The following is a 16,217-nucleotide window of genomic DNA, read 5'->3' as shown; positions in this document are numbered from 1 at the left end:
CTTTACTCTTTCTCTTTCTCTTCCAATGGCTTCTGATACCTTTCCTCCTTGGGTCCACTACTTCTATTCTATATTTATATATATTCAATTCATATGTTGTATTCAATCCTTATGGCCATCAATGACAACACTGGTATCTCAATGATATCCCCCTTTTTCATTGATGGAAATATACTTCTTTTCATGGATCCTTTCCTTATTTTAATCTCCTTTTCCTGAATCCTCTCCTTTCTGTAATCTCTCCCCCTTTGGCATCAATGGAAAATGGGGAGCCAAAATACTCCCCCTACCAAGCTACTCCCCTTGTCATGGCACTTCTACTCTAGTCAATGTGTTCTCTTCATGTGATGCAAGAGAAATGACCCCCATCCTATGGCAAAGATGTTAAAATACTTATCATGGTAGGGTCTTCTGGGAAAATTTAGTGTTCTTCAAACACCTAACCCTCTAGACCTAGTAGCTAGTCTAGAAACAACAGATAAAGTAATTAATCACTTTTCCTATAGTTGACAAATAAGAGAAAGAAGAACAAAGGTACCAACCTGTAACTTTCACTCGATCCCTCCCTCTGACCGATTTTGCCACTCCTTTCTATACTTAACTCACTTGGAAATTACTTGCACACAAGCCAAGACAAAAACCCATCAAAGCATACAATAATGACGATCCATTAACTAAACATATCATTGAATCATGAATAAGATATACATCATATAAACACATGAATGGAAAGCTTAGAATTATTTATTAGTAGAAGGAAAGTTTACAACCCATGTAGATGCATGCTCGAATCAGTGCCATCCTTCCAGCTTCAAACCCTTCTCTCCTCATGAAACAACAATTCGATGTCATCAGAATACTTTTGCAAATATCACTCAAACAACATTTCCTTAGTTCAAGAAGTTCCAACATTTATCAACCTTTGAATGCTTGGTCAATTTATAGCTGAATGGAGGAGGTTAAGCCATTAATGGCCTTCATGAATTCTTTGCCAAAATTGGGAAGTGGTTCCATGGAGGAAGGGATAATGGATTAAGGTTCATTCATCCTTTCCCTCATCCAAATGTGAGGTCCATCCATCTGGAAACTTCCAGAAGCATCTATTGGATGAGGAATCCAATGGATTCATTTCAAAAATTCGATGAATCTCACTCATCACAGGTGAAACAAAGGCTAGGTGAGATGCATAGCACCCAGACAGTGTAGTTCCTGCAATACATTGCAGCTTGATAGAAGGCTCCTTGTGCTAATCTCCTTAGGGACACTTTTTGGATGAATGGTGACATTAAACTCTTGGGAGGCAAGCATGATGTAGGTTAACTTCATTAGGGAATGAAAACAACTAAATTAGGGGTTGATGGACCCTAATAGTATGGATATGGAAGCTAGGGTTGATGTGCCTAAATTGACCTGTAATAGTTGCCCCCTAAAGCATGAAGTTGAAAATAAACATGTCGAGTGAGATGCTTTACCACTTGGAGAGAAGGTTTCAAAATGGAAGGAGACCTGCATCAATTACAATACAAATATCATGATACTTTGATTTTTTCTCACAATTTTTAGATGAGGGAAGGCATACCCATGCTCAAATTTATAAACATTCATTACATGTACAAATATTGTCATCTAGAAATGTAGACCCATGAATGGATGACCATGAATGTAAGGCCATTGTACATTTGATATAGTACTCCTGAAAAATATATTGCAGCTCGGATGGATGAAACTGGATCTGGGGTCTTCAATCTCGTCCAATCTTTTGCTCAAGTACAAGTATAACCATGTGAATAGATGATTTGAGGTCGAACACAGAGAGACATCATCCGATTACCAGCCAATGATGTGATCCATTAACAGACACGAGAGGAATCACCAATAATGATAATGACCCTCAAGGTACTGCAGTACATTTTCCATGGTGTGAATAAATGATTTGATGTTGAACACCAAAAGAATTCTTTCGATCGAAGGCTAGTGATGTCAACCTATCGCCGGAAGCGAGAAACCTGTCATTGATGTATGCAAGCCTCAAGGTACTGTAGGAGTGTTTCTAAGTCAACTTCTTGGATGATGTGCTGATGTCGAAAAGAAGTGACTCATCATAGGTGGGCCTTGATGTATCCCACATCAATGACACGAAACGAGGTAAATGATTTTGGAGATGAAACATTGACTAACGACACAAGGTTTAGGAATGGCAGGCATGAAAATGAAGGTTTGCTATATTGTAAAGGATGAAGTTTTGAATTGAATGACTTCTCTTGAACATATCAGCGACACTGAAGTGAATTGGTAGCATTGACCCAAAACAAAGTGATGTATGGTATGATAGACGAACGGGGTGATAACCATCAAGCTGAATGAGCCAACCCACATAGTCATGGTGATGAGGTGAAAGTGTCATGTTCAAGAGTGACCTACTACCATAAAGAGTTCCCAGCTTTTTCCCATTTTCCCCAGTCATTTTTGACCAGTACCTCTTTATTTTTTATCAAGCTTAAGGAGGATAACATATGCTTGTTGTATAATTCCACCCTTCGGGTGAATCCATCTCTATTTGATGTTTTAACAAGTTTAGCAAAGGTGAAACTCGGTCTTGTATAGATGGACAAGTTTGTTGCTATTTGATGTTTTTAATGATTTTATTGACAAAGATAACTTGGTCCTTTTCACATGTAGAGACTCTGAAAAGGGACTAAAAGGAAACTCCACAAGTTCATTTTTGTAAATTTGTCTCTCAAGTCCGAAAATGCATAAAACAATACAAGAAAGAACCTATCAATCATGTTTGATCAATGAGTACCTTTTTCGTAGTTAATATATCTCAGCCCGAAGAAGGGGTAAAACTATACTGAGAAGATATAGACTCTAATCCATTAACGAGCTAGAAATGACAAGTGCTCGACAATATTCTCATGTTTAGAGAGTCTGAAAAGAGCTTAAAGAGAACTCCATTTTGAGGAATGAGTGGTGTGTGAGATAGCAACTAGTTCCGGTGATTTTGGAACTTCTCAAAACATGTTGATTTATGTGAAGAGGCTATCTAATAAAACCACTCATTGCAACTGTTCCTCAAAAAGGGTAAAACAACCAAGTGAAAGCGTATGATCAGCCAAAGAGATGGTGGTGATGTAATGAAACAACCAAGGCTCATCTGACGAAAAGGCTGATAGAATGGCAATCTCGAGGCTTAAAATAGAAATGGGTTCATTTTTAGACAAGCTTGAACCATAGGGAACTATGCTTGGCTTCAGTTTCATTTTTGCACAAGCTTAAAACAAAGAACTATGCTTGGATTCAGTTTCATTGCTCCCAACATGATGAAAAGGAGAGTCTCTTGTAACTAGATGGAAGTCACTACAATGAACCAGGATGGTTATCCAGATAGACAAAGGTGAATGGGGTGATTCCCTTCACATAACCTACAGGGAAACTTAACTTTACAACTAGGTGCATGCCCCCTAAGCTTCAATACATTCACCTAAGTAGACTACTCATGGCTATCAAGTGGATAGAATGAAGGTTCTCTTACGAGATCAAGTGAAAGACTCGACTGGGATTTTATGAGATCTAATCAAAGACTCGACTTGGAACTTTGCTCCAAGGGACCTTGTTTTATTTTTTAATGAGCTTGGCACAAGACAAGGAACTCTGCTCAAATTCCTTGTTTCATTTTTTAACGAGCTTAACACAAGACAAGGAACTATGCTCATACTCCTTGTTTCATTTTTTAACGAGGTTGACACAAGACCAGGAACTGTCCTTAGTGGTCTGTTTCATTTTTTTAACGAGGTTGACACAGTAAAAGAACTATCCTTAGAGACCCTTGTTTCATTTTTTAATGAGGTTGACACAAGACAATGAAATATCCTCGGAGACACTTGTTTCATTTTTTAGCGAGGTCAACACAATACAACGAACTATCCTCAGACCTGTTTCATTTTTTAAAGAGGTTCACACAGTAAAAGAACTATCTTCGAACCCTTGGTTTCATTTTTCAATGAGGTTGACACAAGACAAAACTGTCCTGGGACCCTTGTTTCATTTTTTAACGAGGTTGACACAAGAAAAAAAACCATCCTCGAGTTCAATCACAACTCATAAGAGGTCATGAAGGAGAGATCTGGTTCCAATGCCCCCAGTACATGATGTACACCATCACTAAATTGATCGTTAGTTGACGTAGGTATGGAACAGGTTGCCACATAATTAACCTATGGTGGGGATGATACCATTGGTACAAAAGGACCATTTATGGAAGATGGTTGACTAGGAGCCATATTTGGACTAGGAAATGAAAGCTAGTCAACGGTGACAATTATGCCTTCATACAGGGACCAAATCAGTCAAAAGAGTGTTGAAACAGTCGCACCCAAGAAGTAAATTGTAATCTAAAGGGCCTGGAACTACCATCACGTTCAGATAAATGATTTTTCCTCCCAAAGTAATGGGTAACCGAGGGAGGATCCCTAAAGGTTGACTCATTCCTCTGTTAAAAGCCAACAGATTCTAGGTAACGGGCACAAGCGGCGGTGAACCGAGTGCTTACCAAGCAGTTGAGAAAAGGATACTCGCAGATGCACCTTCATCTATAATAGTGCCAGATACAATCATATTACACACTTGTACTATGATCTAGAAGGGCACATAAGAAGTAAGGTGGAATATTGCCAGTCAATTCCAATCAAAGGAAGTGACTAGACTACTTGGAGGGGGTACCGTAGAAACAAGAGGATTAACCCCTTGAGTTACGAGAACTGGAGGATTTTCCTCTTGTCTTGATGGAATAGGAGGATAGCCCCCAAGCTCATTTGAATATAAAGAAACAAAAAGAACTTGAGTGGTATCATGTTCACTCTCTTCGAGAATGGTATGATTTACTGAAGGTGAAATCGGGTCAACAGTTACCTCGACTTGTTGATTTGGGTTGGTTATAGACTCATAAGATTCACTTTCAGAGAGAGTGGGTTTGACCGACGGTTGATTTTGGTTAGTCAATTTATCAACCAGTGAAGGATTAAGGGATAGTTTCCTGTAACCAAATGGAAGTTTCTGCGGTGAAGCAGGATGGTTATCCAACACTTTTTTGGCTTCATCCAAATAAGGACAAAGGTGAATGGGATGATTCCCTTCACATAACCTACATGGAAACTTAACTTCACCCTTATTTCCATGATCTTTACTAGCACTAGTTGATGGTGTGTCACCAACACGATCTCTAGAAGTTGATGAGATAGGATGATGTGAACGGGAAGACCATTCTTCTAAGATCTGAGGAATATCAGGACAATTTTGAAGAAGATGGTCTCCTGCACAAAGTTTGCATGGATATCAAACTTTGTGAGGCTTGATGGATGGTTTCTCATTAGATGTTGCATTCAAAGCAATGGTTGCTTGGTTTCCCTTCTGCTGAATTTGCTTCTTCTTCTTCTTCTTCCCTTTCTTCTTCTTCTTAGCCACCTGGTTACTAGTACCAATACTTTCACCAGGTGAAGAGGAAGAAGGGGAGGAATAAACAAACGAGGAAGAATGCAAAGGGTCAACTTTAGGATCAACTGGAGGTTGATTTTGTCCAGTTGGAGGTGTACTCGATTGCGGAGAAATCACGACATTTTGAATCAAGGAGGTTGAAAACGACCATACTGGCAAGCCAATGGTAAATCTTGGAAGGGACAATGTAGCCATATATGGAGCACCAATATTTCCAAATGGAGGAAAAGGACTAGGATTTCCATCAAAAGGAATTCCCTAATTGGTTAACTCCAGATTTTTCACCATATGTTTCAACCTAAGATCAACTAAGGAGCGAGTGTGGAGGATGTAATCCATGGTCAAATAATTTTTACAACACTGGAACACAACTTCACTTTTTCATTTTTAAAGAGTCGAGAAAAAGCAAAATATGACTCTAGTCACTTTCGATGTTTAATGAACCTGAAAGGACAAGTGCTCAGATGATCCTTTTACTTTTAAAGAGTTGAAAAGGAATGAAAGTGACTGCTCTGGAGATTCTGGACAAGAGATTTTACCAGACAAACCGCAAAACTACAATATACACCTTGGTGATAAATGAAAGAGAAATTACCAAGGATTTGACGTACAACAGTCAATCTTCTCGAATGTTGTGTTCAATGCATTGCGATTGGTAAGGATGAAGACTTGGATTCCTAGGGATAAAGGATTTCAACCTATTAAGGTCTGCCACTATATACTTGACAGTGCAGGGAGCACAAGTCCATACTAGTACTTATCGAATTAGAGAGGAGGAATCACCCAACCTCAATGAAAACGACAACCACTAGGTTTTAAGACGTCGGAACATGTCTCTAGACTAGACCTCTAAATGTTTTTCGTTAAGTTCCAATTCGTTATTAGATTAATTTAGATAAATTTTAAGCTGATCTTCTTTATAATTTTCCTTTTAAGGTTCACCACGTGATGTTTTTTGAAATTCCTAAAAATGCAACTAAAATGAGAAGCACTCTTTCCATTTAATTTCAGCAATGAAAATCCTAGCTATGAGGGATAGAGAATACAAGTACTTTTTGAACAAGAAACAAAGAGAACAAACTGGATGCAATTCCCTAAACCATTCCTTTCAAGCATTCACAAACTGTAATATGCACAATTCATGTTTTTCTTTTCAATTTCTCTTAATGTGAATGATGCAATAAGAAAAACTAATGCACAAACGATTCATAACTCTTTTCATAAAAAATGACAATTTGAGACAATTTCTTTTTAACGGGAAAGGAAGACTGTATGACACTTTCAATTTTAAAGAAATGAATATTTTCAACACTTTAAATGAAAATACAAATCAAATACACAAATAAATCAATCAATTATTTATGAAGGAAGACTTTAGAGCACTTCAATTTTTCGAATAAAAGCAAGATTTTATGACACTTTTCTATCGACAAAACAATCGATCAACTAAATTCTAACTTTGACTATAGAATGATAATGAAAAAGAAAACATTAAAGAAACATTAATCAATCCAATCAAAGTAGGGCTAGCTGGGTAAGGAGATGAAAAGACTATTTTCAGAGATAAGACATCATTTACATTCAACAAGCAATTGAAACTGATGAAAATTGACAAAAATTTCCAGTTCCTAGATGGAAAAACTAACCCTAAAGGGATCATCGCAGGCAGCAGTTAGAGACGGTGTGATGCATTGCACTGGATCTATGCGGGAAGTGCACTACATCGCACTGTGTCAGTCACAGAAGTGCGATGATTACTAAAGGCAATTTTATGCTCAAAATTGACTCAACTTTCAGTGAATTGGATTTGAATTCAATGAATAACAGAAGGTACAGCATGTCAAAATTTTTTAAGAGATTGATAAGCTACTATAAGGGATAGTATCATTCCCCAGCAGAGTCACCATTTTTTTTGGGCGAATTTAGTGTTCTTCAAACGCCTAACCCTCTAAACCTACTAACTAGTCTAGAAACAATAGACAAAGTAATTCATCGCTTTTCGTATAGTTAACAAATAAGAGAAAGAAGAAAAAAGGTACCAACCTGTAACATTCACTCGATCCCTCTCTCCTTTGACCAATTTCATCACTCCTTTCCATACTTAACTTGCTTGGAAAGTACCTGCACACAAGTCGAGACAGAAACCCATCAAAGCATACAATAATGACGATCTGTTAACTAAACATATCATTGAATCAAGAATACAATATACATCATATAAACACATGAATGGAAAAATCTTAGAATTCTTTATTAATAGAAGGAAATATTATAACCCATGTAGATGCATGCTCAATTCAGTGTCATCCTTCTAGCTTCAAACCCTTCTCTCCTCATGAAGCAACAATTCGACATCATCACAATACTCTTGCAAATCTCACTCAAACAACATTTCCTTAGCTCAAGAAGTTCCAACCTTTCCTAGCCTTTGAATGCTTGGTCAATTTGTAGCTGAATGGAGGAGGTTAAGCTATCAATGGCCTTCATGAATGCTTTTCCAAAATTGGGAAGTGGTTCCATGGAGGAAGGGATAATGGATTAAGGTTCATTCATCCTCTTCCTCATCCAAATGCGAGGTCCATCCATCTAGAAACTTCCATAAGCATCCATTTCATGAGGAATCCAATGGATTCATTTCAAAAATTCGATGAATCTCACTTAGTGCAGGTGAAACAAAGGCTAGGTGCAATGCATAGCACCGAGACAGTGTAGTTCCTGCAATGCATTGCAACCTGATAGAAGGCTCCCTGCGCTGATCTCCTTAGGGACACTTTTTGGATGAATGGTGACATGAAACTCTTGGGAGGAAAGCATGATGTAGGTTAACTTAATTAGGGAATGAAAACAACTAAAATAGGGGTTGAAGGACCCTAATAGTATAGATCTAGAAGTTGGGGTTGATGTGCCCAAATTGACCTGTAACATAGGGGTTTTGTGAAGATATTTGCAATCTACTCCTTTGTATTTACATATTCCAACTTAATGTTATATTCAACAACTTTCTCATGAAGAAAGTGGTATTTGATTGGAATATGTATGGTCTTTGAATGCATTAATAGATTCTTTGAAAGACTAATGGCGCTAGTATTGTCATAGTAAATGATGATTGGTTCATTAGTCTCTATGTTAACATATTTAAATGCTTCCTTCATCCATAATATTTGTGTACAACAATTTGCAGCAATGATATATTCAACTTCAGATGTGGAAAGAGATATAGAAGATTATTTTTTGTTGAGCCAAGATACTAGGCAATTTCCCATGAAGAATGCATTTCCACCGGTATTGTTTTGATCATCTATACTTCCAGCCCAATCAAGATCAGTGTAGGTTGTCAGAGTAAGAGTAGTGCTTCTAGGATACATAGACCAAAATCAGAAGTACCTTTCGAGTATCTGAGGATTCCTTTTACTGCCAACAAATGAGATTTCTTAGGATATGATTGAAATCTTCCCACCATTCCTATTTCTTGCATAATTCTAAGCCTTGTTGCAGTTAATTATAGGAGAGATCCAATTATGGACCTGTAAGGAGTTGCATCTATCTAGGGAGAATCATCATCTTTGCTCAATTTACAATCTCTAGTCATCGATGTACTCATAGGTTCACATTCGTCCATCCCATACCTTTTAAGTGGGTCTTAAAGGTATTTTTCTTGACATATGAACATACGTGTTGTAGTTTGAGTTACTTGTAATCCAAGGAAGTAAGACAACTCACCAATCATTGAAATTTCGAACTCTTTCGACATATTTTGAGAAAATTCATGGCTCATCTTATCATAATTGCTAGAAAAACTCAGATCAACAACATATACAAGAGTGACTAGAAGCCCACCGGGAAGGAGTGAAGGGAGTTCATGAGAAATCCATGAAAATAGTTACCTATTACATGGAGTAATTGGAGAAAGAGAAATGGAAGCAACAAAAGAAAATCAAGGAAATGGAAGGGGAGGTGCAACTACTAAAGGCTGATAAGGAAGAAATGTTTGCTCTAGCACAACAGGTAATGACCTGCCGACCCCCTTCCCACAACTATTCTTTGTTCCTCCATGGACAACATCTATTCTTCTGTTTAGAAAGTGTCTACTAGGAACTCAGCCATGAGATAGAAGACTCAACGCAGTTTCTATGCATCTTGAGAAGCCACAATATTCTGGATCAACACTTGATGTGTGAACTCTATATGCATGATTACATTTTGGGAAATGATCAATCATTTAACCCAGTGCCATACATGGGAGACATTCAATTGAGATCCTTTACCTCCTACATAGTTAATCAAGTTAAATAGAAGAAGGCCTTCGACATGTTCGAAGAGAATTAAGCAAACAAGCCACTTGTCCTTCGAATGGAGAATTTTTAGTTTGTGAATGTTTATAACAGAAACCAAACCCTCTTAGGGATCGATGGATAGAAAGAACAGGTGATGGAAACCCAAAAATGGTGTGTTGACATATGCACAAAAAAAAATTACTTGTCAAGAGCACGCCGGGGACAACTGTAGAAATGGTGGACGTTATCGTCATCATCCATCAGGATACGTGAACCTTTTTGGGCCCCCAATTTCACTTGAGATTTAAATAGGGTACCTCAGTATATTGCATGCATGCAGATTGTTGAGTCTTGAAAATGTCATTCATTTCCATTACACTTTCACTATTATGTCCATTATATCACCTCCATTTCACTACTATGTCACCACATTCATCCCACTATCGTTATCATTGGGCCACATTTATGTTTTTCCAAACTTTATTAATTCTAAGCCTTTGAAGTGAATTTGTGGTTAAAAATTAGAAAATAATGTGCATATGCTTATACCTAACAAATGGGTTGAGATTGTTGACATGTGTAGGTTGAAAGGAGGCTTCTAGAAGACCCTTATGTGGCACTCTAAGGCCAAATTCGAATTTGAGTGGAAAGAATCATGGGATTATGAGGATATGTGTCACATCTCCTAATTATATTATAACTCTAAGAAGACATGTGTCTTATCAGTTCCTATTTTGATTAGGACTCTAGAGGTAGAGGGAGAGATTCATGGACTCTCATTAATGAGATGGCTTCTCATCTTTTTGTATAAATAGGAGACCTCTCTCCTTCACTTGTTAGTTCTTTAGCTTGGAGTTTGTAGTTCTTCCTTGATGGCTTTTGAAAGCTTTGGAGAGCTTTGTTGCACTTTGTAATTTTGAAGAATTTGAGTAAAGCTTTGATGTTCTCAACATGGAAGGAGATGTGAAGTAGATGTCATGGAGCATATTAGAATGTAAGGTAGAGTAGATTTCATTTTGTAATTTTTCTTTGATTTCATCATGTCATTTGATTTCTTTCAAGTTTGATAGATTAGATTTTTCATTCATGCAATTTTAATTCATGCAAGTGTGTTCAACTGGTTGATTGTATATTAGTTTTTCTTTACATATTTTTGCATCAACTAGTGACATGAGATTAACCTCTCTGCTGACTTTTCTTTTCTTAGTTTTTTTAATTCCAGTTCTATTTTGATTTCAGTCTTCTTTACTTGCTTTGCTAGTTAGTTTAGAAATCAACTTGCTCATATCATTGACGGTTACCTCCGAAAGCCATAGCGGGACTAATTGCGAGGGATCGAATTATGAATGTGTAATTTGATTTTAGTTTTACTTTTCTGCAATTAGATATTAAATTGCTCATATCATTGACGGATACCTCCGAAAGCCATAGCAGGACTAATGGCGAGGGATCGAATTATGAATGTGTAATTTGATTTTAGTTTACTTTTCTGCAATTAGATATTAAATTGCTCATATCATTGATAGTTACCTCCGAAAGCCATAGCAAGACTAATCGTGAGGGATCAAATTATGAATGTGTAATTTTATTTTAGTTTTACTTTTCTGCAATTAGATATTAAATTTCTCATATCATTGACGGTTACCTCTGAAATCCATAGCGGGACTAATGGTGAGGGATCGAATTATGAATGTGTAATTTGATTTTAGTTTTATTTTCCTTGCAATTTTTAATTTCTTTGAGTGCAGTAGCTTAAATCGCTTTTCTATATTTAGACAACAACAGAGATAATAGTTTCATGATCAGTAGTTCATTATTTACTTGTTTAAATAATAGCACATTTTCCATTCTTGTTCAAGAATTACTGTCATCACTAGTATATTCTAAGACCTTCTGAAGTGTTAAGCTCTGGAAATCATTATAGAGGACATAATTGCCTTAAAATCTGTATTCATACTTGCCTTCTAGAGACTCAAGAATAGGATTTCCATTTGCATTAGGCACTTTAGGAGATCAACAAGAACAACCCCCCCCCCCCAAAAAAAAAAAAAAACTATAAAACAACGAAGTAAGAAAAAGGTTAACTAAGCACATATGGTGCACCACACTTCATCAGTTTACGATACCCGGATTGATAACTTATGTAGAGAAATTTAAGACGTTAAATTTACTAGACACAGATTCATGGGGTTCCATGGGTGGGTTTAAGGTTATGATTCCCCATTATCTAGCAGCCAACCAAACAGTATACTCCATCTTATGAGGTAGGTGAGGATTGGTGGAAGGAAGTCATCCAGATAGATGGATATAAGCCTCAGGGGATACAAATGGCTGCAAAATATGATCTCGCATAGCTTCATGTTAATCATCACAACTCCAACCCCGATCTACGTAGGCGACAAACTACATGAGGACATGCAGAAAGACTAGTTGGGGGGAGATGTTGGTGGTTGAACTTGCATGTTTTTACCAACCTTTCTACCTTGTTTCCTATATCCATTCTACACCATTATTGGTCAAGTTACATTCTAAAACACACAATTATACCTCTTGTCATGTCGTTATGAATCATTAATCAATGTGTTAGCACCTAAATCTGCCTTAGGCTGAAGGAAGGCAAAAATTAGGGTAACCACAAACCACGCTCAGTCTAGTAGCTAGCCCTACTAGAGCAGGAGAGGGCTCTCTCCGAGTCACGCTCAGTGAATATATGATCGAAAATGGTCTGAGATGACTTAGAATACGTTGTTTACCTTAGGATAGTAAGTGGATAGGGATTTTGGAAAAGATTTTATGAAGTGACTGAGCTTTTGGGATGTATATGGGACTGGCAGTCAGCAAAGAACAGATAATTTAAAATGAAGGCACAGATTATTCCGTGAGGCGAGGTAGGCAGCAAGCGCAGCAATTTGGGCTTAAGGTAACGCAGAATGGAAAGATTGCTGAAGAGAGTGAAAAGGGCATGGTCGCATGAATCCTTTTCAACAAAAGAATAACACTGCACATGAAATTTTCCCACAGGCAGAGCAATATAAATTGAATTCTACCTAATCTCACTTAGAAAATTTCACTGAAATGAAGCATGAAATGAAATATGAAACATAACAAGGTACATATGGAACATAAGAACACATTTTCTACACTCACGACCATAAGAATCTCATGAAATAGAGTCGCTGCCTTTCATTAATTCTCTATCAAAAATACACAGTGCAGAAACAAAGTTTCTTTCACATAGTCTCCCAGAAGTTACAAGCCAGCCAACCATTTGCAAATAACTTGCATACAATATATAGAATGTGTGGAGAAGAGATGGAATGCCCAGGGGTTGGGAAGTTACTCAAATCATTTTGAAAAGGAGATGGAGAGCCAACCATCAGCTACAAGTGCAGCGCTCTCAAGCATGACATTTGGTTGTGGTGACCCTTTGCATTCTTTTGCCACTTGGATAGATGCCCATCTGGAGAGAAAACTCTTTAAATGCCGCCTTTGGTGCCAAAAAACCGAAGTGTAGATCATTTGCAACTCTATCTCAGCTAGCCGATCCTCAAGTTTCTTGTTCCTCTGCTCCAGATATTTCACGTTCCACTTGGCCCTATCCAAGTCTAGGGATATTTTCTCTATCACAGACTGCTGCTCCTGAATGATCTCTCCCAGCTCAGCATTTGTAGGTTCTGCATTTGTCTCATCATCTTGGAGGAGAACAAACTCGGTCTCTTGCTCGCCTGATGGCCCTTCCTCCTACACTGGCTCCTTGCCCTTACCCTGCTCCTGTGGTGCTGATGTCGGAAGCGAGGCCCCTTCCACCCCGGGTGGAGATAACACTCGCTTTGCTGCTGCGAACAAAGGTCTACTGCCCTTCTGGTATGTGATGTATACTGGCAGTCTCATGGCACTTAAACTGATGTGAAGGACCTCCCACCTCATGTTCTGCCTCTGATATCACCGATGGGGCACTGAAGAAATCATGGGAGATGAAGTCCTCCCAAGCAATACCCTGCAATCCCAACTGATGGTCTACCAAGATCCGGATGAGAGCAAAATGATAGACATTGTTTAGCTGTTGTCGTGGGGTCTTGTGCTGCATGAAGTTTTTCATCTTCTCAATGTTGTTACAGATGAAAAATAGGAGGCTCATCATCCACACCGTGGTGAAGTGCATGAGCAAGCATATGTGATAGACATAAAGGCGAGAAAACCTCGCCTCACAACTAAAATACTTCATGATCAATCTCATGAGTGGGGCATACTCATCCCTCAAAAATCTGAATGGAAAAACTCTGGTGAGCTATCTCAAGCAGCTGTTCTTGATGTAAGGCTCATAGTGATGCCTCTCCACCTTCTTATTCTTATGCCAGTGCTCCCCAATGTTTGGTATCCCTATTGCCATTGATATAGCCTCTGGTGTCAAGGTGAAAGTGACCCCAGCCAGGACAGATTGGCCTCCCTGTAGATGAAGTGCAAAAAGGCGGGCCAACTCATGATGGACTTTGACATTTGACACCCTTTGACAAAATTCATAACATGCCAAGTGCTGGAAACAAGACATAGCAAGTGGGCATGCCTGCAGCTCAGTGAGGGTGTTTGGCTCATCTCTAAGATGTCTGCTGCTCTGGTGATGTCTCCTATGGGCCCTCTCTCCTGAAGATGTGTCGTTGTGGGTCCCCTCCTCATACTCTGATGAATTTTCTGATGCCATTACTGCTGCTTGTACCCTGAGTTTTATGCTGCCCTCTGAATCCAATGAAACTGATAGATGCTCTGAAAATCTGTCACCAAGGGGACAATAAAATAGGGGAGTGTTAGGAGGGGAATGATGAAAAGGGGAATAGGGGTTTAAAGGAGAAATTTATCAGGGATTTGGGAGTGTTTGGGGTATGGTTTTGATGGGGTAGGGTTTGGGATATTTTGAGCTATAGGAATAAAGGGGACGAATGGATATGATTACAATGTAGCTAGGGTAACTATTAGGGGAAACTACTCCAGGGGAATTAGCTGATAGAGGTAGGATAGGAGCATATTTAGCAATCATGTTACTGTAGCAAAACCCTAGCTTTTTGCCCTTCTTTGTGTCATTTTTGGGTTTACTTAATAAAAAATTTTCCTTTGATTTCATGGTCACCAAAATCATATTTTTCTTTGAGTTAAGGATCAATGATGAAGGGATCTTGGGCCACCTTTGCAATTTTGAGAGCCATTTATAAAAATTTAGGCGATTCGGTGTTTTTTTAGGCTCACAGGTCTGTGCGCTGCGTGCTTTGCCCAGTGCACCGCGCGCTAGGTATGCGCCGCGCCAGTGCAAAATTAACACTGTGGCCGGGCTCCCAGTGCGCGGGCCACCTTGTGTGTGCGCCGCACACTATCAAACGACATTAATTTGCTTGGAAGTCTGGGGGTGGGTCTTAGTGGAGATTTCTAGGGGGTTTCCTTTGGAGATAAGGTGGAATGGAGGTGACAATGACGAGGAGTGAGGGGACAAGGGGATGGGAGCAAAACCTTGGTGGCGTCTTCACAAATTTGTAACCCCGTTTATCATTTTTTCTTTGATGATTATTTTCATGGATGGCCAATGTGCTTTGGATATAATTCAACATCTTAGAAACACCAAACCATTGACAAAATTGACAGAGAAGAGGTACCATTCGAGCCTACCTCTTGCTTGCTAGCCTTCAACCGGGATATAAAACAAATTTGCAAGTGTTTTGAGCTCCCTGGCTGTGTGCATCGCGCGCCAAGCCCAGTGCGCCGCATGCCCTGAGTGCGTCGCGCCCTTGTTGATTTTGCACTGCGAGCTGGCTGCCAGTGCATCGCGCCCTTGTTTATTTTGCACTGCGGGCTGGCTACCAGTGCGTCGCGCCCTCTGTGTGTGCCGCGCTCCCTGGTGTGTGCACCGCGCCCTTTGGAAACCGGCTCTCCCTCACTCAAACTCTCATGAATTTGATCTCTTACCTTTGTAATTTCTCTCCAAGCTTGCCAAAGCACAAATGGTTTTTGTTTTGGGCAAAAACAAGTATATATAGGCTTCGGAGAGTTGGGTTTACTTTTTTCTTCTTTGAAAACCCACTTTCTAATGTTTGTGTTTTGCAATTTTTTCATTGACTTTAAAACACCCTGCTTTTCATTTTTCTTTGAAATTTTGGCTCTCGTGATGAAATTTTCGGAATTTCTTTGCGGGGACTGTGTGACTGGGAATTTGGCCATGAAAACCATGATTGCATCTGAAAAATTCAACTAGCGATTTTTTGGAAAATTTTGTCATAGTTAACCTTGTTTGACTTTTCTTCAAAACAAAGTTTTGAAGAAGAGTCGATGTCTCTTCAGGTGATGATGAAGCTTTCTGAACCATAGTTGTATAAGGTCTCCCTCTGGCTTGCATGGCTTGTTCTGGACATGTTTTTTCAAAGACCACATTGATGATTTCCTAGACCCAGCAATAAAAAGGACTTTGTCCTG

The sequence above is a fragment of the Pinus tabuliformis genome, chromosome 6 (genome assembly GCF_031772625.1).
Source record: "Pinus tabuliformis cultivar Carrire ecotype Pingquan chromosome 6, CPIR1, whole genome shotgun sequence".
Classification (NCBI taxonomy): Eukaryota; Viridiplantae; Streptophyta; class Pinopsida; order Pinales; family Pinaceae; genus Pinus; species Pinus tabuliformis.
Note: the sequence above shows the minus strand (reverse complement) of the source record.